At 38.4% G+C, this 27,110-nt stretch overlaps 1 protein-coding gene and 1 long non-coding RNA gene across 3 annotated transcripts in view; both read left to right on the top strand.

The window, feature by feature from the left end:
- ME1 (malic enzyme 1) overlaps positions 1-27,110 on the top strand; it is a 133,776-nt gene that overhangs the window by 23,885 nt on the left and 82,781 nt on the right. The gene's annotated exons all lie outside the window — the stretch shown is intronic.
- LOC123651323 lies at positions 23,135-23,407 on the top strand. Its single transcript, XR_006739947.1, has 2 exons — positions 23,135-23,258; positions 23,310-23,407. It is a non-coding gene; the product is annotated as an uncharacterized LOC123651323 (long non-coding RNA).

Below are 27,110 nucleotides of genomic sequence, written 5' to 3' on the forward strand. Positions count from 1 at the left end.
TAATAAAAGCATAATTGGATAAAACTTGGCTATTTAAAAAATGTAATTTAAGTATATTTATTGAAATTCTAACTTTTCTGAGAGATACTGAGAAATGCTAACATTTCTAAGGAATACTAAGGAATGTGGGAGCTTAGGTTAAAGTTGACATAGAAATATCAATAGCAACAATTATTTTTGAGCACTTATATACTAGATGATTTTCTAAGGACTGGGGATACTTTGGTGTATGTATAAATATAAGTACAAAAGACAGGAAAATAAGAAATAAGGATATTTTCTAGAATATTTGTGGGTGGTTAAGTGTTTAGGAGAAAGAGTTGAGCAGGGACAGGGGGATCCGGAGTGTCAGTTGCTTTGGAGAGGGCAGTTGCAATTTTAAATAGAGTGATATTGTAGGCCTCATTGGAAGGTAATATTGGAGGAGTCGGGGGGAGTCATTAAGATACAGAGGAGCCCTGACCGGTTTGGTTTAGTGGATAGAGCGTCGGCCTGCAGACTCAAGGGTCCCAGGTTCGATTCTGGTCAAGGGCATGTACCTTGGTTGCGGTCACATCCCCAGTAGGGAGTGTGCAGGAGGCAGCTGATGGATGTTTCTCTCTCATCAATGTTTCTAACTCTCTATTCCTCTCCCTTTCTCTCTGAAAAAAATCAATAAAATATATTAAAAAAAAAAAAAAAAAGATACAGAGGAAATGTTTGCCAGGCAGGAGGAATAGTCAGTGCCAGGACCTAGGTGGGAACATGCATGGAGACCAGGACAGCATGGAGACCAGTGAGGCTGGAGTAGAGTGAGAGAGGGAGCAGTAGATGTGATACAGATGTTAAGATAAATGAGAGAGTACAGAACCTATAGATTCTTGTATGCTTTTTTAAAGAACATTGGCTTTTACTGTTTAGTAGGTAGAAGAATCAGGTAGCCTGGTTAGTAGCTGTTACAGTGAACCAAGTGACTCAGATTAGGAGGGTAGCAATAGAATTCGAGGCAAGGGTTCAGATTCTGGATAAAGACAAAGAAGGTCACAAGGATTTCTTCTGGGATTGGAGACCTCCTAGAGCAGTGCTTTTAACTACTCTGGAGTAGTTTGCCTATTTTCGCTTCTGGTTTTGCGACTTGTTTTAGTTTTGAATAAATTATTTAATGTTTTCCTCCTCTGTAACATAGGGATACTACTAATGCCCACCATCCTTTCACATTTTTCAAATCCAAAACTTTGAAAACCAAAACATTAAAAGAAATCCCTTTTGAGATACAACCTGATCTATCTGAACCCATTTGTGACAAAATGTGAAATGAATATTTATAATCTTGATATGGCTATATGACTATTTATTAGGTCTAGTAATAATTAATGTCGTTTTCTAATATTTTTTTTAAATCGAATTTATTTAAACAATACAACAAAATTTAATCAACAATATAGTTGCCGTTGTTTTCTACTACTTGTGCCCAATGCTCAGGAAGCATTTTAATCCCTCTGTTGTAAAATTCTTGTGATTTTGATGCAAAAAATTCGGTCAATGCATTTTTGAGGCATTCTTCATTATTAAATTTTTTTCCAAGAAGAAAGTTTTGCAAAGAACGAAACAAATGGTAATCGGAAGGGGCAATATCAGGAGAATATGCAGGTTGAGGGAGAACTTCCCATTCCAACTGGCGCAGTTTTTCAGCAGTGATTCTTGCAGTATGCAGTCGTGCGTTATCGTGGTGACAAATTACGCCCTTCCGATTAATCAGCGCGGGTTCTTTTTCTCTTAAAGCTTGGGCTAACCTTTCCAATTGGGCACTGTACACTGCACTTGTAATGGTTTGGTTAGATGGTAAAAGTTCATAATGAAGAATTCCTTTAAAATTCCACCAAACACACAACATCACTTTTTTTGCATGCAAGTCAGGTTTTGGCGTGGGCTGCGGAGCCTCATTTTTGTCCAACCATTGAGGCCGCCTTTTCAAATTAACATACAGCACCCATTGTTCATCTCCGGTAACAATTTGCTCTAAAAACGGCAAACGGTTTTGACGAGAGAGGAGCGAACTGCAAATTGTGACTCTTTGATTACGGTTGTTGTCGCTCAACTCATGAGGAACCCATTTTCCAAACTTTTGGACTTTGCCAAGTGCACGCAATTGATTGGAAATTGTTTTTTGTGAACAATTTAAAGTTGTTGCAAGCTCTTGTTGGGTGATTTGAGGATTTTGCACCAAAAGAGCTTGAAGAGCTTCTTGATCAAAATTGGACACACGACCTCGACCACTCTTGTCATCTAACGAAAAATTTCCCTCGCGAAATTTCTCAAACCAACGCTGGCATTTTCTGGCGCTAACTGCATCTTGACCAAGAGCACTACAGATGTTTTTTGCAGCCTCACTTGCTTTTCTTCCTAATTGGAACTCGTAAAGCATGCAGTGCCGAATATGCTCTTCATCCGCCATCTTCTTGGCCCTAGTTTTGCAACAAAAACCAAACCAAACACAAACTTTTTCAAGCAAAACTTGTTAATTGCACTTCACACATTCTGTAGATACCACGTGTTTGAAGGTTATGTCAATACAAGTCAACGCCAAGCAAGATTTTAAACGAATGTTTAAAAACGACATTAATTATTACTAGACCCGATACATCTATATAGTATAATCTATTGGATTACCTCCTCCGAGTATGTCTATAACATTTGGATTTTTGCAGATCCAATACTTGGTAATGGAATATGCCTGTCTAATTGTGGCTAATTTGTTGATAGAGATGTAATTTTTGGAAGTTAGAAACAATTCATTTTGTACTTTTGCAGAATGCTAAGCCTAGTGTGTTAATTAAATTATTTGTATTCTGTCAGTCTTTTTTTTTTTTTTTAAAGAATGCTTTTAAAGCAGATTTACATAATATATTTGGAAGTATTTTTACCTGCTATATTTTAGACTGCATTTTCCAAGAATTGTCTCCTTTTCTTATTTGTTCTTATTAGCTACATACTATTTTATCATGCCTCTGGCAATTAAGCACGTTTCTATTTTTCACATTTCTGATGTTCTATCAGTTTGTAAGCATCTAGAGAGAAGGGATTGTATTTTATAAATTATATCTATACTTTTCATCCTATTTAGGCTTAGTACCTCATTGGTGCTGAATTAATATGTGTTTTTTGCTGCTTCTTAGAAGTAGAATTTAATATTAATGTATTCATCTGCTCACATAGAAAACCATAAAGTATTAGTAATGTTCTTTATTTCTCCTTCTGTTTAACTATATTGTTCTAAAAGGTAACTTCTCATAAATAAGAGATCTGAAAAAAATACTCCAAGGAATCAGGCTATGAGGAAGTAGAATTTCGATGAAATATAGATAATATATCTTTAAATACACATACTCCTTTCAATTACTAATTTTATACAGTAATTCACTGATATGATTTTGGCAAAAAGGATGAGCAAATATAATTTTGTTGATTATAGTTCTTAAAAAAAGCATTTATAAAGCATTTATAACTAGTACCATTGGTTGGCTTGCCAAATGTTATGGTGAAAAGTGTTCAATGCTCAAGTTAATTGTGGAAGATTTGAATTAACTAAAATTAAATAGGATTGTTTATTGTAAGATTTCACAGAATAATGTTTATTTTGCACATTTTTTGAGGATGTGGATTTGATTTTGTCATAGATACATACCTTGCATGATTCTTGGCATACAGTAGCTATTCCCAGATAGTAGTTATTACATCTGGTATTGTAGCTCCCAGGTTTCTTCATGACTAAATGGATGAGGGTACCATTTACCAAGTTTCAGAATACTGGAATATGTTTGTAAGGGAATAGAAAGTTCTTTTGGGGACATGATGAGATTTAAATATATTTGGGGCTTCCAAGTACAGATGTCTAGTAGGCATTTAAATATGTGACCTGGAATTTAGTAGATATTGTATTGAAAGCTCTTAGTATTTTAAGTACCATTATATATGCCAAATAAATGGTACCTGTTTTGATATTGACAGTGCTGAAGATTACAAGACTAATTGTTAAAGTGAATCATTCATTAAGATGTTTTAATTTTTAGTTTTATTTTTTTCTAGAACATTCTTAAGCAAATGCATAAAAGTTTTATTTTTCCTAGAATGTGTTCTTAAGGAAATGCAACATTAAGATGAACCAAAACAAAATATCAAAGTAGTGTTTCTACATTTGTTATTTGTTTTCTTTGGAATTCCAAAAAGGACTTGAAGTAGAGTATTTGTTATTTAATTTGTGAGGACTATGTTTTTTTTTTTATTATTCCATGTGCAGTTTCATGTGAGAACGTAATATAGAAATGGTCATAACTATGACCATGATTAGACCACAATTAGAAGTGGAGATAATTTACTTATACAGAAACATGCAGTCTCTCAGAGAAACAACAGTTCAAAAGATTTTGTAGTCTCATACAGTGAGGGTGTCAATTTTACCTGATTTTGGCCTATGAAATAGCAGTAAGAAAAGACATTTAAAAAGTAAATGTAAAAGAAACCTACCAAAGTTATTATCTTTTAATCCAAGAGTATTCTTATCATTTAGAACGGAGTATAATAACTATCAAATGAACAGTTAGTAGAATAAAAACAGTTAGTAGAATAAAAAATCTTCAGTACATTTTCTCACTTTAAATTTAGCTGCTTTTCTTAAACATAGCCCATTTTTATGATGCTCTATAACGCATGTGATGGCAGCTTTTAGTTTTATTAAGCTCTAAGTATTTCAGTAACTCAGTAATTGATTTTAAAGAATTTAAGTTGTTCATGGCAAAGAAACATGGTTTCACAGCCAATTTTTATAGCTGCAAATTAAAGAATTTAACCCTTGAAATAAGGCTGTGGCACTGTCAATAGTTTAGTGTTGTCTCGTTGTTACTGGACCATGGTGATGTAACCTGCCAAGTTATGCAGTGCCCTTACGTTAGCCGACATCTCTCGCTGTCCTAGGTCATCTTGCTCTTGAAGTTTCTAGGTAGGGGATGAGGAGGATCTAAACTAGGTGAACCAGGACTGTTTTTTCAATTAAATTTATTGGGGATAACATCTATAATAATAAAAGCGTAATATGCTAAATAGACTGGGCATCCTTCCGGACAGAGCCACAGCAGACGAGGACTGTGGCAGAGGCATCAGAGGCCCCCCGTCACAGTGGCAGCAGCACCAGTGGGCGGGAGCCAGGACCAAGGCCCTTGCCCAGATTTTGTGTATCGGGCCTCTTGTTCGTTAATAAAAATATAAGTTTCAAGCCCATGTGTATGATCCATCATCTGTAAGTTGTATTGCATGCCCACCATCCAAGTCAAATCTTTTTCTGTCATCATATATTTTGACACTCTTTACTTTCATTACTCCCCCACCCCCTTTCCTTTAAACCAAGACTATTCTTGCTTGGATTTGGCATTCTTTAGTTCAATCACTTTAAAATATTTAGAAATACTTAGGAGACTTTTGTGAACCATGAACTATTTTTAGCGTATAGCTATGGTTTAGTTTGTAATTTTATTTTTTATTTTATTGTAATTTTCTATATCTTTAGAATTTTAAATAGTTGATATTTAAGAGAGCAACTAATTTTTTAGTGCTTCTAGAAAAAAGATCATTTTAATGTTAGATGCAATAAACTTTTTACAATTTACCTATAGCAGTAAGTCTTTCATTTTGATTATATTTATTAAAAATATTATTTTGTTCCATTATTTCATTTCCCTTGAAATTGGCCTAATATTTTTACCTATGCTCTTTTAAAGTATGAGAAAAAGCACATGGTAGATTATTTTTCTCAAAGATATGAAACAAGTTAAATGGAATGTCTGGACTAGTTGAAGTCTCTTAACTGTTTCCTCAATTGATTTTTTTAAGAGGTACTTATTTGAAAATAGTTGTTTTTAGTTTAATATGGAGATTTAAATGATTTTGTGAACTACTAATTAATTCAAATTAACAATATTTTCTGATCAGACTAAATACGCTATTTATGAAAATGTATAAGTGACTTTCATTAAATAAGTGAGGTAGAGTATCCTCAGTCTTACGTACTGGAAATTCACTGTGTTTCCAGAAGTAGTTTAAAATGCCAGCTATCTTCTTTCCTAAGTATTACTTTAATTAGGAAACATTTGGAGAATGGAAAAAATGTAGGCATGATTCAAACAGTAATTCTTCACATCAAGATCTAAAGATGGTCTATACATATGCATAGACAAATTTCTTTAGCAAGGCAGTGAAACTTATCTTTTATTGTAAAAGGCCCTAAAGTATAAAGTAACAGTTCATCTTGAGACTTTAAGTGTGGAAAACTTAAATGGAAATTCAGGTTTGGGATCCAAAAATAACTGCCACAGTCTGTGTGGCACACCCAAGTGTTTTGATTGAAGTTTAGTTTACACATAGCATATGGAGAATTAAGAAAGATTGCCAAGTTTTATCTCAGGTAGTATTTATGACAGTGTATTAACTTGGGTGTTTTTATATATTTTTAAGAAGGATTAAAAATTCCAGTCTTCATTACTGAAAATAAAGAATTTTTTAAAAGGGAGGCAATGGCTATTTGCATCACATACCAAGATCATACCTGTGTTTAGTTTTGGATGCCATATTTTTGAAGGGTCATTGGCAAACTGAGATTTATCCTGAAAAGAGTAACTAAAGCAGTGTCAGTTATTAAAAACTTACCACTATATGAGAAAGTGTTGGAAGAAACAGAAATGTTCATTCTAAAAGAAAAGACTTGAAAGGGATGCAGTCAAGTCTTCACTTATTTGAAAGATTTTTCATGTGAAAAAGAGTACACTTGCATGGTATAGCTCCAGAATGTAAAATGAATGGATGGAAGTTATTACATGGTTAGATTTAACTTAAATGTAAAGGAATATTTCTGATAATTTAACTCTCTTACTTTGGAGTAGACTTCTTTTTCTCCTCATTGGAAATATTTACATGGTGTAGATAATCATTGGTCATACAGGTTATACATGTGATTCTTGCATTGGGTGTGATTGTAAAATAGTTGAATTCTAAGGTCATTTTTAACAAGAAAATGCCGTGAATTTTTGAAAACTCGGCCTACAGATGAATAGTTTTAGGTATTTGGAACATGTCCTAAAGTACAACTAAATCAACACATCATTTCAAGTAACCCTGCTTTCTAATTCAGAAAGGGTTTTGGTAACAACTTAATCACAATATAAAGAATGATTAAAAATATGTTTTTAAATGAGAACTGATTTAAAACAGATTTAAAATGATTTGATGATACAACTCATCAGAATTCCTTCTCCATCTCCCAAACAATTGCACAAACATGTCCGTTTACACAGCGATGCCCTCGCTATAATGTTTTGGTTGCAACAGGTCTTCAGTTTGACTGGATTAAAAGTTTTACGTTAACATTTCCTCATTTACAGTAATAATTTTATTCTGATATAATTTTTATTTTTTGAAGCTTTTTCAGACTATTTTTCTGTATATGCTTTTAAGCTCTCATTTATTTTTATATTTTTTTTCTTAACTTAGTTGCATTGTAGCTAATGGATAAATTATTAGGAAGAATTTCCTCTGAGGCAGTGCTTCTGCCTTTCCCCACAAGCCCCTACTACCCAAATCAGTGGTCAAGGAGAAATAGCCAAGTTAGAATTTTATTATCTTTTCCAAGCTTTTCTACATGCTTTCTAGGTATGCTTCTGAAAATTTAAAGATTTCTTTTCATCCATTTCCTTGACAAAATAATATACATTTAATATTATCTAATAATTATTTTATATACCTTTAAATGTTGGATTTTATGCAAGATAATTTTTAACTCTTTAATTGAAATTGGAAATTTTAACTTAATATCTATACTAATAAAAAGGCAAATTGTCCAGGATTCCCTTGCATTAAAGACTAAACAGCAGGCTGCGTGGGGTGACCAGGCTGGCAGGGGGGCTAGTGAGGGGTGGTAAGGCCAGTGATGGGGAGGGAATTGGGGGCAACCAGACTGGCAGGGGGTGCTATGAGGGGAGACCAGGCCAGTGGGGGGTGGGGTAGTAAGGGGTGACCAGGCTGGCAAAGGGAGTCAGTTAGGGGCAACTAGGCTGGCAGGGGGAGCAGTTGAGGGTAACCAGGCCAATATAGGGTACAGTGAGGGGCAACCAGTTCAGCAAGTGGGGGGAGGCAGTTGGAGGTGACCAGGCTGGCATGGGGGGCAGTTAGGAGCAATCAGGCCAGTAGGCAGAGGTGGTTAGGGGTGACCAGGCTGGCAGGGGGGAGAGGGGGACAGTTAGGGGCGATCAGGCAGGAAGGCAGATGAGCAGTTAGGAGCCAGTGATCCCGGATTGTGAGAGGGATGTCCAACTGCCAGTTTAGGATCGGGCCTAAACCAGCATTTGGACATCCCCTGAGGGGTCCCAGTTTGGAGAGGGTGCAGGCTGCACTGAGGGAACACCTCCCCCGCCCCCCACATGCCTGAATTTCATGTACCGGGCCTCTAGTATATTTTATAATGTTTTATCTTTACTGTAGTAAAATTATTTGATAGACAATTTATACACACAAAGTCCTCCTTTATTTGATAGGTTTTGTGTAAGCAAAATGACATACATTGAAACCAATTGCAATAGACTAATATAAACATCTCATGTTACAAAAAAGATGTTGAACAAAACAGTGCTATTTGAGGACCTACTGTAATTATCTACTTAAAGTAAATCATGAAAGTTCTTCATTTTATTTCTTTCTGAGCAAAGAAGTTTCTCATTTAACAATATAAATCCTGATCATAGTCTGGTGGCTGAATGAATGACATTTATAAATATTTGGAGAGTATCATATTTTAAATATTTTATAAAAATAGCATTGCCTTATGTCATAAAAAATCATTTCACTATGAAATGAGGTAATTTATTTTGAAAGCTGAAAATGTGTAAGTATATTATTTCCCTAATGGAAGAAGTTAATTTTTATTGACAATCTTCCAAATAAATGCCATCTGTCTGATTAATTCAGTGTTACCTTAAGATTCTTTCCTGTGTTTTCTACCATGGAAAAAAGTACTCTGGGTTTTAACTTTGTAGTATTTCTTGATATCTGGTATTGTGATTCTTCTAACTTTGTTCTTCTTTCTCAAGATTGCTGTTGCTATTTGGGATCTTTTTAAATTCCATATAAATATTTGTAGTGTTCTAGATCTGTGAAATATGCCATTGGTATTGTAAATAGGGATTGCATTAAATCTATATAGATTGCTTTGGGTAGTATGCACATTTTAATTATGTTGATTTAACCAATCCATGAACACCGTATATTCTTCCACTTGTTTATATCTTCCTCTATCTCTCTTTTCAACATCCAATGGTTTTCTAAGAACAGGTCTTTTACCTCCTTGGTTAAGTTTAATCCTCAATATTTTATTTTTTTGTTGTTGCAGTAGTAAATGGATTTTTTTTTTTAGTTTCTCTTTCAGTGAATTAATTATCCTATATAATAAAGAGCTAATATGCAAATGGTCACCACACCCTTATGTCATCACACCCTCATGCCATCACACCATAATTCTCAGACACTCAACACTGGGGAGAGAGGAATGGGGACCAGCCAGGTTGCGGCCCAGGAGAGGGACAAGCCGCCTGCCCCATGGTCCTGGGTACCAGCAGTTGTTCCTAACTCCTGGGAGAGGGACAATCTGCATGTCCCATGGTCCCCACAGTCCCTGGCACCAGCGCCTGTGGCTACCGCCCAGGAGAGGGACAAGCTACCCGCCCTACAGTCCCAGGTGCCTGTGGCTGCAGCCCAGGTAAAGCTTCCCACCCATGGTCCCCTGTAGCTGCGGCCTGTCTGGGTGAAGCTGACTCGGGTCCTGGGTGCCTGTAGCCAGACAGAGAGAGGGAAGCCCAGGTCCCGGGTACCTGTGACTGGCTGGAGGAGAGAATCCTGGGTCCCAGGTAAGGGGTGAGGCAGAGGTGATTAGGGGCAATCAGGACAGCAGGGGAGCAGTTAAGGGCAATCAGATTGTTAGGGGATCAGTTAGGGGCAATTAAGCAGGCAGGCAGAGGAGTTAGGGCGATCAGGCAGGCGGGCAGGTGAGTGGTTAGAAGCCAGTGGTCCTGGATTGCGAGATGCAGTCGGACATCCCCCAACAGGTCCCAGATTGGAAAGGGTGAAGGCTGGGGTGAGGGACCCCGCCCCCTATGCACAGATTTCATGCACCAGGTCTCTAGTCCTATATAATAAAGGGAATTATGCAAATTGATCCTAATGACAGAACAACTGGAAACAACTGATCACTATGAAGTGCACTGACCACCAGGGAGCAGACACTCAACGTAGGATCTGCCTCCTGGTGTCAGAGTGCTTTCACAGGGGGAGCCCTGCTCAGCTAGAAGCTGACTCATGGCTGGTCAGCGCAGCAGTGGTGGTGGGAGCCTCTCCCACCTCCATGGCAGTGCTAAGGGTGTCTGACTAATGGCTTAGGCCCGCTCTCCCATCATTTCTATTTCTGTGGCAGTGCTAAGGATGTCCAACTAATGGCTTAGGCCGGCTCCGGGGAGTGAGCCTAAGACATTAGTCTCCTGAGGGCTCCCAGGCTGCCAGAGGGATGTCTGACTGCCAGCTTAGGCATGATTCCCCCAGGAAGTGTGTGCAGGCCAGGCTGAGGGACACCCCCTCAGTTCATGCACAGGGCCTCTAGTTAAGTGTATAAAAATGCCATAGATTTCTGGGTGTTATTTTTTTATCCTGCTTCATTGCCAAATTCCTAGAAAAATACAGTCTTCCAAAACTCAATCAAGAAGAAACAGAAAACCCGAATAGGCCAATAACTACTGATGAAATTGAAGCAATAATGAAATAACTTCCAGCATACTAAAGCCCTGGATCAGATGGGTTCACAGGGAGTTTTAGTTTTCCCAAACATTCAAAGAATTAACACCCTCAAACTGCTCCAAAAAGTTCAAGAAAAAGGAATACTTCTAAGCTATTTATTTATTTATTTATTTATTTATTTATTTATTTATTTTTATGAGGCCAGCATTACCCTAATTCCAAAACCAGATAAAGATACGACAAAGAAAGAAAATTACAGGCCAATATATCTGATGAGCACAGATGCTAAAATCCTCAGCCAAATATTAGCAAATAGGATCCAGCGATACATTAAAAAGATCACACATCATGACCAAGTGGGATTTATTCCAGGGGTGCAAGGCTGGTACAATACTTGCACATAAAAAAAAATGTGTTATATCACATAAACACATTGGAAGACAAAAAAAAAATCACATGATTATATTGATGCAGAAAAAGCATTTGACAAACCCAACACTCTTTTTTGATAAAAAATCTCAGCAAAGTGCAAATAGAGAGATCATGCCTCAACATAATAAAGGCTTTTTATGACAAACCTGCAGCCATCATCATACTCAATGGGCAAAAATGAAAACCATTTTGCCTAAGAACAGAAACAAGCTAGGGATGTTTGCTTTCACCACTGTTTTCTTTTTAACTTTGAAAACGAAATATATTTTAATAAATACCGCCTTTATAATTATTCAAAGGGTGTGTATACTTTTTTAAAATTAAATTTCATTGGGGTGACATTAGTCAACATGAACATATATTGATAGGTTTCGTGTGTGGATACTAATTTACAGAATCTGTATATAGGACCATGTGCCCACCACTCAAAGTCAAATCTTCTCTTATCACCTCATATTAGGACCCCTTTCTCTCACCACTCCCACTCTGGCAACCACCACACTGCTGTTTGTGTTCATAAGTTTCAGTTTTATATTCCACATAGGAGTCAAACTATATAGTTCTTAGCTTTTTTTCCTGTCTGACTTATTTCACTTTGCATAATGTTCTCAAGGTCCACTCATGTTGTAAATGATGCTATCTCACCCTTCCTTATGGCCGTGTAGTCTTCCATTGTGTGTATTACCACATCATCTTTACCCAGTCCTCTATCGCAGGGCACCTTGGCTGTTTCTTAAGGCTTGGCCACTGTGAATAATGCTGCAGTGAACATAAGGGTGCATATATCTTTGCATATAAATGGTTTCAAGTTTTTCAGGTATATACCCAAGAGAGGGATTGCTGGGTTGTATGGTAGCTCTACTTCTAATTTTTTGAGGAATCGCCAAACTGCTTTCCATAGTTGTTCTACCAGTCTACATTCCCTCCAGCAGTGAATCAGGGTTTCCGCCCCCCCCCACCCCCCCCCCCCCCGGCCAACTCTCCCACACTTGTTGCTTGTCTTGTTGAAAATGGCCACTCTAACTAGTGTAAGGTGGTATGTCATTGTAATTTTAATTTGCATTTTCCTAATTGCCAGTGAGGTTGAACATCTTTTCATACATCTATTGGCTATACTTGTATTCTTCTTGGGAGAGGTGTATTTTCAGGTCCTCTGCCCACTTTTAGTTTGGATTGTTTATTTGTCTGGTGTTGAGTTTTATGAGTTCTTTATATATTTTGAAAATTAAACCTTTGTCAGAGCTACTGTTTGCAAATAGCATCTCCCATCTGGTGGGCTGCCTGCTTGTTTTATTGTTCATTTCTTTTGCTGAGCAGAAGCTCTTCAGTTTGATATAGTCCCATTCATTTATTTTTGCCTTTATCTCCCTTGCCAAGTCCATAAAATGTTCTCTACTACCCAGGTCCATAAGTTTGGTACCCATATATATTTTTCTATGTAACTTATAGTTTTGGGTCTTATGTTTAAGTCTTTGATCCATTTTAAATTAACTTTTGTACTTGGGGGCAGAGTGCAATCCAGTTTCATTTGTTTCACGTGGCTTTCCAGTTTTCCCAGCACCACATATTGAAGAAACTATCTTTACTCCGATGTGCATTTCTGGCTGCTTTGTAAAAAATTATCTTGTCCATATACGTGTGGTTTTATAGCTGGGCTCTCTATTCTGTTCCATTGATCTGTCTGTGTATCTGTTTCTCTGCCAATACCATGCTGTTTTGATTACTGTAGCTCTGTAGTATATTTTGAAGTCAGGTACCTCCAGCATCGTTCTTTTTTTCCCCCCTCAGGATTTCTTTGGCTCTTCTGGGTCTTTTGTGGTTCCATACAAATCTGATGATTTTTCTTTCTATTTTTTTTTTTTAATGACATTGAGGTTTTGATGGGGATTACATTAAATCTGTATATTTTGTTTAGTGGTATTCACACATCTTTCCTCTGTTTCTTATTTTTTTAAGCTATATGTCTTATTTGGGGGATTTTTGTGTGTGGTTGCCATTAGTTTTATAAAAAGTGAAGTTGCAAATATACCATGGTTCCCCTCCCCCCCCTTTTGAGTGCATCTGATCTTCATCTTCCTTTACCTATTCATACCTGTCCTTCTTTCCCTTGTATATTTTTGTTGTCACAAATTATCCTTATTTATGCCACAAATTTTTTGGCAATCCTATTGGTAGTGTTATGACTTTATGTTCTTTGTTTCAGGTAGAATGACTCCCTTGAGTATTTCCTGCACTGGAGGTTTTCTAGTGATAAAGTCCTTCAGCTTCTGTATGTCTGGGAATGTTCTCATTTCTCCTTCATGTATTTAAAGGATAATTTTGCGGGATATAATATAAGTGGCTGGTAATTTCTCTTTTTCGGACATTTGAATTTTTGGTTCTCCTCTTTTCTGGATTACAGAGTTTCTGTTGAGAAGTCAGGTGAAATTCTGATGGGTTTTCCTTTGTAGGTCACTTCCTTCTTACCTTTGATTGCTTTGAGGATTAGTTCTTTATCACTAAGTTTTGAAGCTTCATTACCAAGTGCCTTGGAGAGGGTCTCTTTGGATTGAGGTAAGTAGGTGTTCTTTTGCTTCTTGGAATTGAGGATTTAGTTCTTTCCATGGATTTGAGAAGTTCTCTTCCACTACTTGTTTCAGTAGACTCTCTATTCCATATTCTCTCTTCCTCCTCTACTATGCCTATGATTCTGATGTTGTTATTATTATTTTTTTTATGGAATCAGATATCTCGTAGTGCTATTTTGTATTTCTTTATTCTAAGATTTCTCTCTTCTTCCCTCTGCTTCATTTCTTGATTCCTACTTCAATATCACTAGTTCTTTCTTCTAACTGGTTGATTCTGTTCTCTATGCTCATCAGCTCACTCTTAATTTCTTTAATTGCCTGCTTCATTTCCAGAATTTCCGTTTTGTTTTTTTTTGTTTGTTTGTTTGTTTTTTTAAATTTCAGTTTCTTTGGAGAAATACTCATTTCGTTCATAGATTTGTTTTCTGAGTGTGCTGAATTGCCTGTCAGTATTTTCTCGCATCTCAATGAGTATTTTCAGAACTGCAATCTTGAAATCTCTGTCATTCAACTTGCAAAATTCCATGTGTTCCAGCCTATTTTGGAGGGATTTTTCATTTTCTTTCTGGTCATCGTTTTTTTGCTGTAGTTGTTCCTGGAGTTTACTGTTCTTTGTTTTCCATTTATCTCTGAGGAGGTCTTTCTGCTCTGTTCAGTAGATGGTGCTGAACTGCAAGATTTTTATCCTCTGTGGCCTCATCTGTGAATTCCCTAGGGCTGTACCACCTCTGCTGCTCGCGGGTGAGGTTTGTTTTCCCCTCACAGTAATGGCAATCCCTGACCTCCACAGGCCCAGCCCAAGAATCCCTTCTGGGGTTCAGTCACAGAGGGAAACTGCTTCTACTGCAACAGCTCTTGGTCTACCGATAATACACTCCTGGAGCCAATTCCAAGGGCAACGGGAAGTGAGATTTGGGAGTCTATTCAGTGGCAAGGCTCTGTGATCTACTTCCTTTGCCTGAAAGCCTGCAGCTCTGTAGGACAAGTATCTGTTGACTTCCAGCTCATGCATGCAACTCAGACCCCATTCACAACAGCCCCCACAGTTCAGACACTCACCGCTTTTGTGCAGGACCACACAATGCCACTACTCCAGTGGCTACTACAGCAGCCAGCCACTTGCCCAGTTAGCTCTCTGTTCATCCCAACGGCTAAGGGAAGTGCCTATAACTGCTGCTGCCAGTTCTCAGCTGCGCTGCAGACAAACTGCTATGCTGTAGCCCTGTTTGGCTTCTCTCCCTTCTCATATCCCCACGTATTCGAAGGAGCCCACCCTAATTGTTCCAGTGTGCAGGTCTCTCAGGTGTGCATCTATGTTGAGCAAAGACTTTTTTGTTGAATTATAGGTGGTTATTTTGTTGAAACGTTCAGGAGAGAGGATAGACACGCCATTATGCCTCCTGATGTCTGACCCACTTTCACCACTTATTCAACATAATCCTGGAGGACCTAGCCATAGCAATCAGATAAGAGGAAAAAATAAAAGGCATCTAAATTGGAAAGGAGAAAGTAAAACTGTCATTATTCCCAGGTGACATGATATTGTACATAGAAAACCCTAAAGACTCCATCAAAAAACTACTAGATTCAACAAATGAATTCGGGTCTTTGTTTTATAGTGCAGTCAGAGATGTGTCTTTGAGGAGATAGTATTTAAGCTGACACCAGAAGAATGATGAGGAGTCAGCTTGTGAAAACGAGAAGGAAAAAAAAAAAATTGAAGTTGAGGAAATAACATGCTCAAAAGGTCTGGAAATGGAGAGGGTGACATAGTCAGGAGTCTTGTGAGTCATGGTAGACTTTCATTTTTATCCTTAATCTATTCGAGAAGCTATTGTATTTGAAGCAGAGGAATAATAGCATCTAATTAAAATTTTAAAAAGATTATAGTAGTCCTCCCTTACCCCTGGTTTTGCTTTCCTCTGTTTCATTTAGAAACCTGCAGTCAACCATGGTCCAAAAAGATTAAATGGAAATTTCCAGAAAGAAACAACTTATAAGTTTTAAATTGAGTGCCTTTCTGATTAATGTGATTAAATCTCATACCATCCTGCCTGGGAGGCGAATCATTCCTTTGCCCAGCGTCTCTATGTTGTACAATATATGCTCCCTGCCATTAGTCACTTTAGTCAGTTCAGTTATCAGGTAGACGATATGTCATTGTTCAAATAATCCTTATTTTACTTAATAATGGTTCCAAAGTGCAGTGTTGTGACTCTAGAATTTGGATATGCCACAGAGAAGCCATAAAGTGCTTCCTTTAGTGAAGGGTGAAAGTTATTGACTTAATAAGGAAAGAAAAAGTCTGTATACTGAAGTTGTTAAAATCAACAGTAAAAATGAATCTTCTGTCTGTGAAAGTGTGAAGAAGGTAAAAGAAATTCATACTGGTTTTGCTGTCATATATCAGACTGTGAGAGTGACAGTCACAGCACACAGTAAGTGCTTAGTTAATGTGGAAATAACATTACATTTGCGTGTGGAAGACATGAACAGAAAACATGCTCCAATTGAGGGCAACATGTTGCACCAGAACACACTGAATTTATGCAAAGACTTCAGGAAGGGTCCCCTGAAATGAGCCATATCAAGCCACTTACAGCCAGTATGGGATTGTTATACAGATTCAGGTATAGGTTTGGACTGAAAAATATAAAAATTATTGGAGAAAGAGAGAGAGAGAGACCACATTCATATAACTTATCACAGTATTGTTATTGTTAATCTGATATTGTGCCAAGTTTATCACACGTATCTATGTATAGGAAAAAACATAGTAGATATAGGTAGGATTCAGTGCCATTCAAGGTGTCAGGCATCCACTGGGAGCCTTAGAATATATTCCCCGTGGACATGGGGATGAAAGTTTGGAAATGAGGGGCTAGAAGGGAAATGGGAAGACCAGTAAGAACACTGTTGCCATATTGGCTCCCCTTCCATCAATCCTAATCACTCTTAGTGGACTTTATCCTCTTCAGATATGGAGCAAGGAGATGAAGCAAGGCTGTAAACTAACACAGTCACCAGTAACAGCAACCAGTTCACATGTGACTAACTTCTGCAGTGGTGGCTGTAAGTCGGTGAGGTGACGGGATACAAGCACTTAGTATATTTACACTGACTCTAAAAGCACCAGCAGGAGACAATAACATCTGCTGTACATAAGAATTTCTCAAGCTTGCAGGATTAGTACAGCCACTTTATTTATAACTCAAGTCTATACTCTGATTATTCATTCCTTTGTCCACTGCACAAATCCATCCTGAACCAATCCTTTTTTCCCCCTCAAGGAAAAGCCAACAAGACATGTTCACATTGCTACTAAATACTCTTTATTTCATGTCTGTGTGCTTATTTTAAAATTAAAATATTAATATATGGGTCGAGTTCTATAACTGTCTGAGTAGTTTAGTCTCAGCTGGGCCTTCTACACCATGGAGTAGAATTCTAGCAGTGTACTTGGCTCATCTTATTCTGTGGTTGCAAGTACATGAACAATTCTGCAGCCTTACCCTCCTTATCATATATAATAAATGTAATTTATTATAAAGGTAATATGCAAATTGACCATCACTCCCTCACACAAAGATGGCTGCTCCAATATGGTCACAAGATGGTGGTCACCATGTGATCACAACATGGCCACCACAAGATGGCTGGCAGGGGAGGGCAGTTGTGGGCAATCAGGCCAGCAAGGGAGGGCAGTTGGGGGTCCCAGGCCTGCAGGGGAGAGCAGTTGGGGGGAACCAGACCTACAGAGGAGTGCATTTGGGGACAACTAGGCCTGCAAGGGAAGGCAGTTAGGGATATCTAGGCTGGCAGGGGAGAGCAGTTGAGGGCAATCAGGCCTGTAGGGAGAGCAGTTTGGGGCAACCAGGACAGCAGGGGAGGCAGGGGTGACCAGGCTGGCACAGGAAGGCAGTTAGGGTGACCAGGCCAGCAGGGTAGGGCAGTTGAGGGGGACCAGGCTGGCAGGGAGGACAGTTGGGGGCAATTGGCTGGCAGAGGAGCAATTAGACATCACTCAGGCTGGCTGGGGAGTGGTTAGGAGGTGATCAAGCTGGCAGGCAGAAGCAGTTAGGGGCAATCAGGCAGGCAGGCAGTGGTTGGGAGTCAGCAGTCCCGGATTGTGAGAGAAATGTCCAACTGCTGGTTTAGGCCTGATCCCAAGTTGAGTTTCCCAGATCCCCTAGATGCTTTCAGTCTATAGTACACTGACTGTAATAGTTGACTTTCTTTTCTAGATAGGAAATGTCTTGACTTTTTTCTTCAGGTGGCAACTCTGTATCTTTTCCTTCTATCCCAGAACCTAATAGACTACTAGTTGAGTAAATGGGCAATAGAATATGCATTGTTGAATGGAAAAAATGGGCAATAAAATATGAATAAACATTGCTGGTGTACTATGTGCTTTGGACCTAAAGAGGAGGCTTGGTTTAAATCTCTTCATTGGTTCCTATTAATGATGTTATCTTGGGTTGATAATAGATATACCAGGTCTTTCGTTTCCTCATCTGTAAAATGAATATTATTATTATCCTATATAATAAAGAGGTAATATGTAAATTGACCATCACTCCAATGACCAGATGGCCACCCATGTGGTCAAAGATAGCCAACCCCATGTGGACACAAGATGGCCACCACAAGATGGCCATCAGGGGAGGGCAATTATGGATGATCAGGCCAGCAGGGGAGGGTAGTTGGGAGGGACCAGACCTGAAAGGGAGGGCAGTTGGGGGTGACCAGGCTGGGATGGGAGGGAAATTAGGGGTGACCAGGTTGACAGGGGAGAGCAGTTAGGGGCAATTTGGCCTGCAGGGTGGGTAGTTAGGGGCAACCAGGTTGGCAAGGGAAGACAGTTAGGATTGACCGGGCCAACAGGGAAGGGCAGTTGGTGGTGACCAGATCTTCAGGGGACGACAGTTAGGGGCAACCAAGCTTGCAGGGGAGAGCAGTTGGGGGTGAGTAGGCTGGCAGAGGAGGGCAGTTAGGGGTGACCAGGCTGGCAAGGGAGGGCAGTTAGGGGTGACCAGACCAGCAGGCGAGGGAAATTAGGAGTGACTAGGCTCTCAGGGGAGGGCAGTTAGGGGCAATCAGGCCAGTAGGGGAGCAGTTAGGCATCAATCAGGCTTGTAGAGTAATGATTAAGGGGTGATCAGGCTGGCAGGCAGAAGCGCGTTGTTAGGGCAATCAGACAGGCAAGCAGGCAAGCGGTTGGGAGCCAGCAGTCATGGATTGTGAGAGGGATGCCCAACCGCCCATTTAGGCCCAATCCCAGGCCTCGAGGTGTCCCAGATTAAAGATGATGCAGGCTGGGCTGAGGGACACACCCTTCTCCTTCCCCCTCCCCCATGCATGGATTTTGTGCACTAGGCCTCTAGTATTTAAATAAGATTATCTTTCTTAAACCTATATCTTTTGACAAGATGTATATAGCAAAAATTAAAAACTGATTTATCTGAAATTCAGATGTACTTACAGTATTCAAATATCAAATTCTTAATTTATGAAACAGAAATTTCTTTTTCTAAGTACTTAAACTTAATTTAACTCTATCACTAAAAATATATCTTTAATAAATATTTATAGAACTCAAAGGAAATTTATGTTATTCTGCCTCATGAACAATATATTTTGTATTTCCTTGGAAATACAACTATTTTTGTATTTAAACTATATAAAGATTAATTTAACTATATATATATGATTTAAACTGTTATTTAAACTAAATTAAGTTTCTCAAGGAAGTCCTCACTCAGAAAAAAATCTATTGAATATTGGACATTTCTCTTTTGTACATAAGAAGATGAGCTCATAATTTTTTCCAGTAAGATAAATGAGATACTGATGTTGCATATTTATTTTTGCAAAGATTATTTCATACCAAATTTAGCTTCTAATTTATTATCTTTCTTGGACACAGCCATGTGGTTTCTTTTTTCTTTGTTACTCATCATTATTTCTCATGAAACAAAATTGAGCACAAAGTTAACTAAATATGAAAAGTTGTACTAATGAAATGCACTTTGTTAGTGACATAAATAATTTGAACACTATACATACTAAAGTAAGTAACTCACTAATATAGCTATAAGAAAAGGTGTGTGTGTGTGTGTGTGTGTGTGTGTGTGTGTGTGTGTTTAGCTTTCTTATTTTATTTTATTTTTTATTTGGAATGAGATACATACTAAAAAAAATCCCAGAGGACAATCTTCCTCTTTACTCCTTACCCAGAGAAAACCACCAATGACTATCGTGGGAAGAATTCTTTGTGGTTGGAAAACAGCTGAATAAGTTGCTGGGAGCCTTAATTTATGTATTAAGCTAGTTGAGTCAGTTTAAGAAACTTTTATATATAATATTTATGTTGTTCAAGTATCTGCTACCTTCCACGTCGAATTTATATAAAACTTTTCCTCCATTCATTCTGCCCTCTCTCCATTCTAAAGACAAATATAAATATCTGAGTGGAGAATATCAGTGAAGTTTAATTTTGATTTATTCAATATAATTTGCAGGTATTTGTAACTTACCATTATATTGTTTTTTTTGTGTTTTTTTTTTTAAATCAGGGTCCATATAAGAAAGAAATATCAAATAAAGAAAGCTGTTCTATGCCTTTTATTAAAACTTGTATTGAAAACAATGTTTAATATATTAGTGTCCTTTATATAAAATCCTATTTCATAAATTCCTCTCAGAACCAAAAAATGTGATGTATTTTTTTCTTTCCCAGATGCAGTGCTATATATACTTTCTTTATTAGACTTAAGAAATAACTTCCTTTTTCTATATTTTGTGTTCCATTGCAGTATTGTTTTTAGACCATCTTCTTTTTCCTGCCCGTCCCCTCTTATATATTGTCATTAAATGGGTGAGTCTTGCAAACCTAGGTTTTAAACAATTATTAGCCCTTCAATTCTTCACAGGCTAAGTGGAAAGCCCATGTCTTTATAACTGGGATATGTGAAAAATGGGGGTAGGCAAGCCTCAGTAAATTCAGTGAAATCCCAAAGGATTTGTATAGTAAAATTCAGGATAGGTAATTTGATGTCTTTCTTTCATAAACTAGAAGGTCTAGTGTGAAATGAGATAGGGAATGGAGGATCTACATGAGTGGATTCGTCTTTAGGGAACCACACCAGGTCTTACATCAATTTTAGGAAAGAGAGAGATGGAAGGTAAATATCTGGAAATTGATTCATTCAAAACTATTCATGCATTTCTTGAATCTTCTCAGCCAATACTCATTAGTTTTGGTACTCTAAGAGCAAGTGTTCTAAGATACAGGAAGTGGAACCTTGGTTTCTTATGGATTGGTTGGAAATGAGCACATTGTTACTTCTGCTGTGTTCTGTTGATCAAAGCAGTTACAGAGGTCATCCAGAATCAAGGACAGGACATAGACCCCACTTTCTATGGAAAGAGTGTCAAAAGAATCTGTGGTCATCTTTAATCTGCCTCAGCTATTAAGTGCCAAGCATTGTTTTAGGTCATCTATAATAAAATAAAATTTAAAAAAAGGAAAAAAAAGCATAATATGCTAATTAGACCAGATGACCTTCTGGACAAAGATTGGGCTATAAGGGCCCAGGCAAGCCTCCGAGGCTGCGAAGGCTGAGCTCCCTGCACAAGTATCATGCATCAGGCCTCTAGTTGTAATAAAATAATGAACAAAACAGACATAATAGTTTGCCTCATGAAGTATGCAGTCTAATGGAGGAGACAAACAATAAGCAAGCAGCGATAATAATGTGTGCTAAATTTATAATAGAACAGTACAGTTGGTATGGAAACATAGGAGAGCCTCTACCCTGACAGACTGGGAATTAGGCACAACTTCCCAAAGGAAGTAGCCTGATAACTCTATTATGAATCCAGTTATTGCTGTTTAACTTTATCCTTTAATTTCCCCCAATTATTGATATGACGAAAGCATACTTCGATATGAAAGCATACTTCTCAGTTACACTAGACTTAAAGGAAACTAATGACAGATTTCTAGTCTTAGAATAAATTTGAATTTGTGTGGGAATTATCTAAATCTGAGGGAGAATGGGTGTTATTTGGTTTATAGTGCAGGAATTAGAGGGATCAGTTTCTTAGCAAAAGAAGCCTCACTTCAGAGGAATTTGCTTAAATTGTACTAGTATTTGGCAGTATATAACCCAGATGGCTTACATTTTTCTATCAGTGAATTTTCTTTCACCGAAAAGGGGGGAAAAAACCTACCTAGAGATAATTCCTATAAGTAAGCAGCAGGTTGGGTTTTTATTTTTATTTTAGGTATTAATAAAGATCTATTTTTATAATTCTATCAGTTTGGCTCTCTGTCAGTTTTCTTCAATATTAGCAAAGAACATGAGACTAATTGGTTGAATAGTTTGGTCACTAATTTTGGGTTTAGAGAAGCTAGTCTGCAAAAATAGACTTCAAAAGTAAAGATCAGCAAAAAGAAAGACAGATATATAAGAAGGTAAAATATATGGCCACATGCTAAATGTTATATTAGAAAAATAGCTAGATTCTGTGGGATTACAGAGAGATTCCAACTCAGCTTAAGTGTGGGTCAGGAAATATTTCCAAGAGGACGTAACACTGCACTCCCTCTGATAAGCAGTTAGGAGCTAGCCTATCAGTGCAGAGGAGTTAGAGCAATTGGAGGGATGCCTAAGTGAAACCTTAAAAGATCATCCAGAGTTGGCAACTGGATAGTTCCCAGGCTGAATTGATCAAATGGCAAGAACAAGAATGGCGTCAAAAAATTAGAACAAGCTAAAAGATTAGACATTCAGCAGAAGCCCCAACTAAGTGGACTTTAAAAATGAGTCCAAGAGAGACAGTAAAAGCGGAGTTCCTAGGCCTTCACTATTCATCCGTTAGGGTGAAAAAGAATTTTTTTTGAACCTGGAGAATGCCAGCATCTAAGGGTTAAACAGAAACAAAGACTGTGAAGAAGACTAAGAATTGGCTAATGTCGGCATGAGGATAAACTGGATAAGAGAGCAGAGATACTGACACTTATTCACTAATGAGTAGTGTAAGTGTTTTTTTTAAATACGTTTTTTATTGATTTCAGAGAGAAAACAGGGAGAGGGAGAGAGAGATAGAAACATCCATGGGAAAGAAATACCGATCAGTGTCTCCTGAATACCCCCTCTCAGAGATCAAGCCTGCAGTTGGGGCTTGTGTTCTGATGGGAAATTGAACTGTGACCTTCTAGGTTCATGGTTTGACTCTGAGCTACTGAGCTACACTGGCAGGGCTGGAAGGATGTTTATAGGTGGATAGCTAGAAGCTGAAAGTCTCTGTGTTTTCTTCAGAGTGAGAAAAGGTGTGAGGACTTTGCCAACACTGGCGAGACGGTGAGGTTTTAATGGAGCTAACACACCTGGTGAAGTACCTTCTTCAAGCATCATTCTATGGTAGGGATTGAGGAAAAGAGAAGGCAGATGGGTTTATTTATTTATTTATTTATTTATTTATTTATTATTTTTATTTTTTCAGATGGGTTGATTTAGATTTGGAGGTTTTCAGAAAGGGTGTGATGGAAACAGAAAAAGGCAATGGGATTAAGAATGATTGGCACAATGGACAAAATCTAACTGAATAAAATAGGAAATTCAGCCCTAACGGGTTTGGCTCAGTGAGTAGAGAGTTAGCCTGCAGGCTGAAGGGTTCCAGGTTTGATTCAGGTCAAGGGCATGTACCTTGGTTGTGGGCACATCCCCAGTAGGGGACGTGCAGGAAGCAGCTGATTGATGTTTCTCTCTCATCGATGTTCCTAACTCTCTCTCCCTCTCCCTTCCTCTCTATAAAAAAAACAATAATTTTTTAAAAAGGAAACTCAGGATAAACAGGTAACTTGTAATAAAAACTATAAAAGCAGGTGTTTAAAGACAGGGGTCATTAATGAGGTCAAAATGTAGTTATACCAGAAGTGTGATGTTTGAGAAAGTGTGAAATGGGATACTAGATTCTCACATCACAGACTATACTGAAGTTTTATGTACATTTAAGAAATTGAATCAAATCTTTAAAAAAAAAAGGTAAAACAATTGTTAAGGCAGAGTTTGGTGTTTAAGAAATCTGAAAGCTTGAAAATCAGTTTGTTTCACTTTATGTAAAGGGAAAACAACAAATGAAAGATAAAAAATTAGGAAATTAGTTTCCACAAGTATGATAAGCAAAGAGATAAACATCCTTGGTTTGTGACGATGCGGTCAAGTTTGGTATTTCTCCCGCAGCAGGAGATAGTGGTAGCTTCCTTTTGCACATCCAGCACTAGGCTTCTGTGTTCCTCAGAGTCTCCAGCAGCAGTCAGGCCGTACCCTCTGTCTGCGTCGTGGTCCTTCCGTCTCTGATCGAAAGGACTGGGACCTAGCATGGAGTTTTGGAGCCTGGGTGGTGTTAGGAACACCCACGCAGGAGGGCAGTCTGACTCGAGATGAGAGCCAAGCAAGAGGAAGGGAGGGGGTGCCAGGTGTTGGGCACCCAGTGGGGTGAGGAGGGCACCTGCGTTAGAGATTGGAGCCTTAGTGAAGTGAGTGGGGTGTCCACACAGGGAGGGGACAAGACTAGTTTTACACAAAGAGGACTGATCTAATAGATAGATGATAGATAGATAGATAGATAGATAGATAGATAGATAGATAGATAGAGCACAATAGGAGCTAGGTTTCCCACTGTTAGAGAAAGTTGTTACAAATGTGGAAACTGAAGGAAGAACACTAGAATAAATCTTGTGCCATTGAATTAGAATTGGAAGTATTAATGTGAACTTATGGTTTGTAATGTGTAGATAGGAGATGGGTAGATATAGAAGTAAATATAATACATATATGTGTATGTATTGTACATACACACTCACATGCACACAAACTATGTATGCACATACATATATTCTCTAGCTGTGTCCATTGAGTTGGCCTGGGAACGGTAACACTGCAGGAACAATGAGCACACCTAGCATTCCGCTCTAAATTCGATTCTCTACTAAAAAGGAACCAGACTCCTTAGAGAAACTGCTGCTTCTAGGGATGGACCCGGATAAGTAAAAGATGAGCCTACAGCATCTTGTACCAGAAAGTAAGAAAAGGCTCAAAGAATGATGGGGTCCGGGCAAAAGACATACACACTCTCTTCAAGTGGATCCCACTGGGGCAAAAGCTGGAATATTTTGAGCATCAACTATATGTTTGCTACAGATTAAAACCTACTGAATAAAATAACAAACACATGCCCACATTTTAAAATTAAATATTAAAATATCATTGATAAATAACTTTATTGTCTAAACATTTCATTTTATAACCATATGTACATATTGAAAATTAACATTTCAAATTCAGCTCTATGAATATGAGTCTTTACTGTGCTGAAACGTTTTCGGATATCTCAATAGGTTTCTGATCAAAGTAGCATTTCGGAAGTTTTGAAAATTGTTCCCTCAAAATGCTTGACTTTGGTGGGACATTGCAGATCCTTAATTTGTTGAGGTCTCTCTGAGAGTAAGCATTTTTACCACAAATGAATCTCTAACCAGAGCAAGAAATTACAGATGGTCAAATTGCTCTCTCACTGAAGTTGTACTCATATCTTTACATAATGGCATTTAATTGATATAAAATTTAATATCATTCTGTGCTCTTCTTATTTTAAAAAATGATACTGTTCTCTCAGACCAGTGTTACTTAGAAAACCTTGGCTAACTAACAAGTTTCCAAGAATATTATTTAATGTTATACTGCCAAGAACATCTTAGATAATTCAACAAAAATGCCTTATTTTAAAAAGTCCAAGTACATTTCCTTCTAATTTTGCAATTATTTATTGAGATCTTTTGATTGCAGAGTTGGATATTAACAGGGATCCAAAAGAAATATATATATTATAAGGAGCTTATAATCATTTTGGGAAACAAAATAAATTCACATGGAACAGTGAAAAAACAGGAAAGGATATAGTTTAGTGCCAACTTGATAAATTAATATTTTTGTTGAGTCTGACAGTCATCAGTAATCTGCCTGTAGCACTTACTATTATCATATAATTTTTGGTTACTTAATAAGTCATACTAAGTCTGGCTTTATTTCATATTTTCTGAACTTAAAAAAAAAAAAGGAATGTAGAAGCCTTATTTTACAATACTGAAGTCAAAGCACAGTGTTGAACACATACTATGTGCCTGCGTACTTATAGGCATTAGGGATAAAAATGTGAGCAAAACGGATAGTCTCTTTACTTAAGTACATCGCTGCTTTGTGTGTATATACAGTATGTGTGTGGAACGGAAGGGGGACAGCAGTAGGAGTAGAACGTGCAAACTCTACATATACAGTGGCCCTGGCTGGGAATGGATATTGAACTAAACAATTTTATTAGAGGTGCTGTTGTATTTTCCCAAATGAGTTCAAGCCTTAAACACACAAACATGTGAAGGAATGTTTATAGCAACAGTAGGGGCCCTGTGCACCCTGAAAGGAACTGTGGGCTGCGAGGCTGCGGTGGGCACAGGGATGGGTCTTGGACCGTTGTCCGTGTCCCCACCGGGCCCCTCCAGCTTCAGCCCCCCATCCTCTGCCTGCCTTCAGTCTTGTTCCTGCCATCGCTGCTCCTATGCACTCACAGTGCCAGCCCCACTTGCACCTGCTGATGGTGCAGAGCGATTTGGGCCAGCGCCAGCAGTGGGTGCAAGTGGGCTGGCCCCTCAGGAGCATGGGAGGTGGAGAAGCCCTCTGGGGCAATCAGGGCCTGGATCTGACACTCACACCCACTGATGGTGCTGAGTGATTGGAACTGGCGCCAGGCACCAGCACCTGGTGCGAGCAGGGCAGGCTCTGGCTTTGATGCGAGCAGGGCCGGTGCCAGCAGCAGGTGCGAGTGCCAGGCAGGACTGCGGCTCATTGGAGCAAAGATTTTTCAGTAACAACCAGAGGCACACCCCAATGACAGCAACCAGCATCCTGCCTTGGTCTGGTGCCTCAGCTCACCTGCTCCACCATCCTGCCGCGACCAACACCTGCCATGTTTCTTGTACGCCCCCTGGTGCTCAGCACACATTAAAGCAAACAGTTGTTTGGTTGTTCTGCTGTTCGGTCTATTTGCATATTAGCCTTTTATTATATAGGATGTCTTTGTAAATTTTCTAAGCCCATAGGATGTACAACTCAAAGAATGAACATTAATGTGAACTATGTACTCTGGGTGATAATGTGTGTCAGCTGTAGATTCATCGGTTGTAACAAACACACCATTCTGGTGGAGAACGTTGGCCAGAAGAGAGTATATGTGAGGGAGCAGGGAGTA

This window comes from Pipistrellus kuhlii, unplaced genomic scaffold (genome assembly GCF_014108245.1).
Source record: "Pipistrellus kuhlii isolate mPipKuh1 unplaced genomic scaffold, mPipKuh1.p scaffold_m20_p_5, whole genome shotgun sequence".
Taxonomy (NCBI): domain Eukaryota; kingdom Metazoa; phylum Chordata; class Mammalia; order Chiroptera; family Vespertilionidae; genus Pipistrellus; species Pipistrellus kuhlii.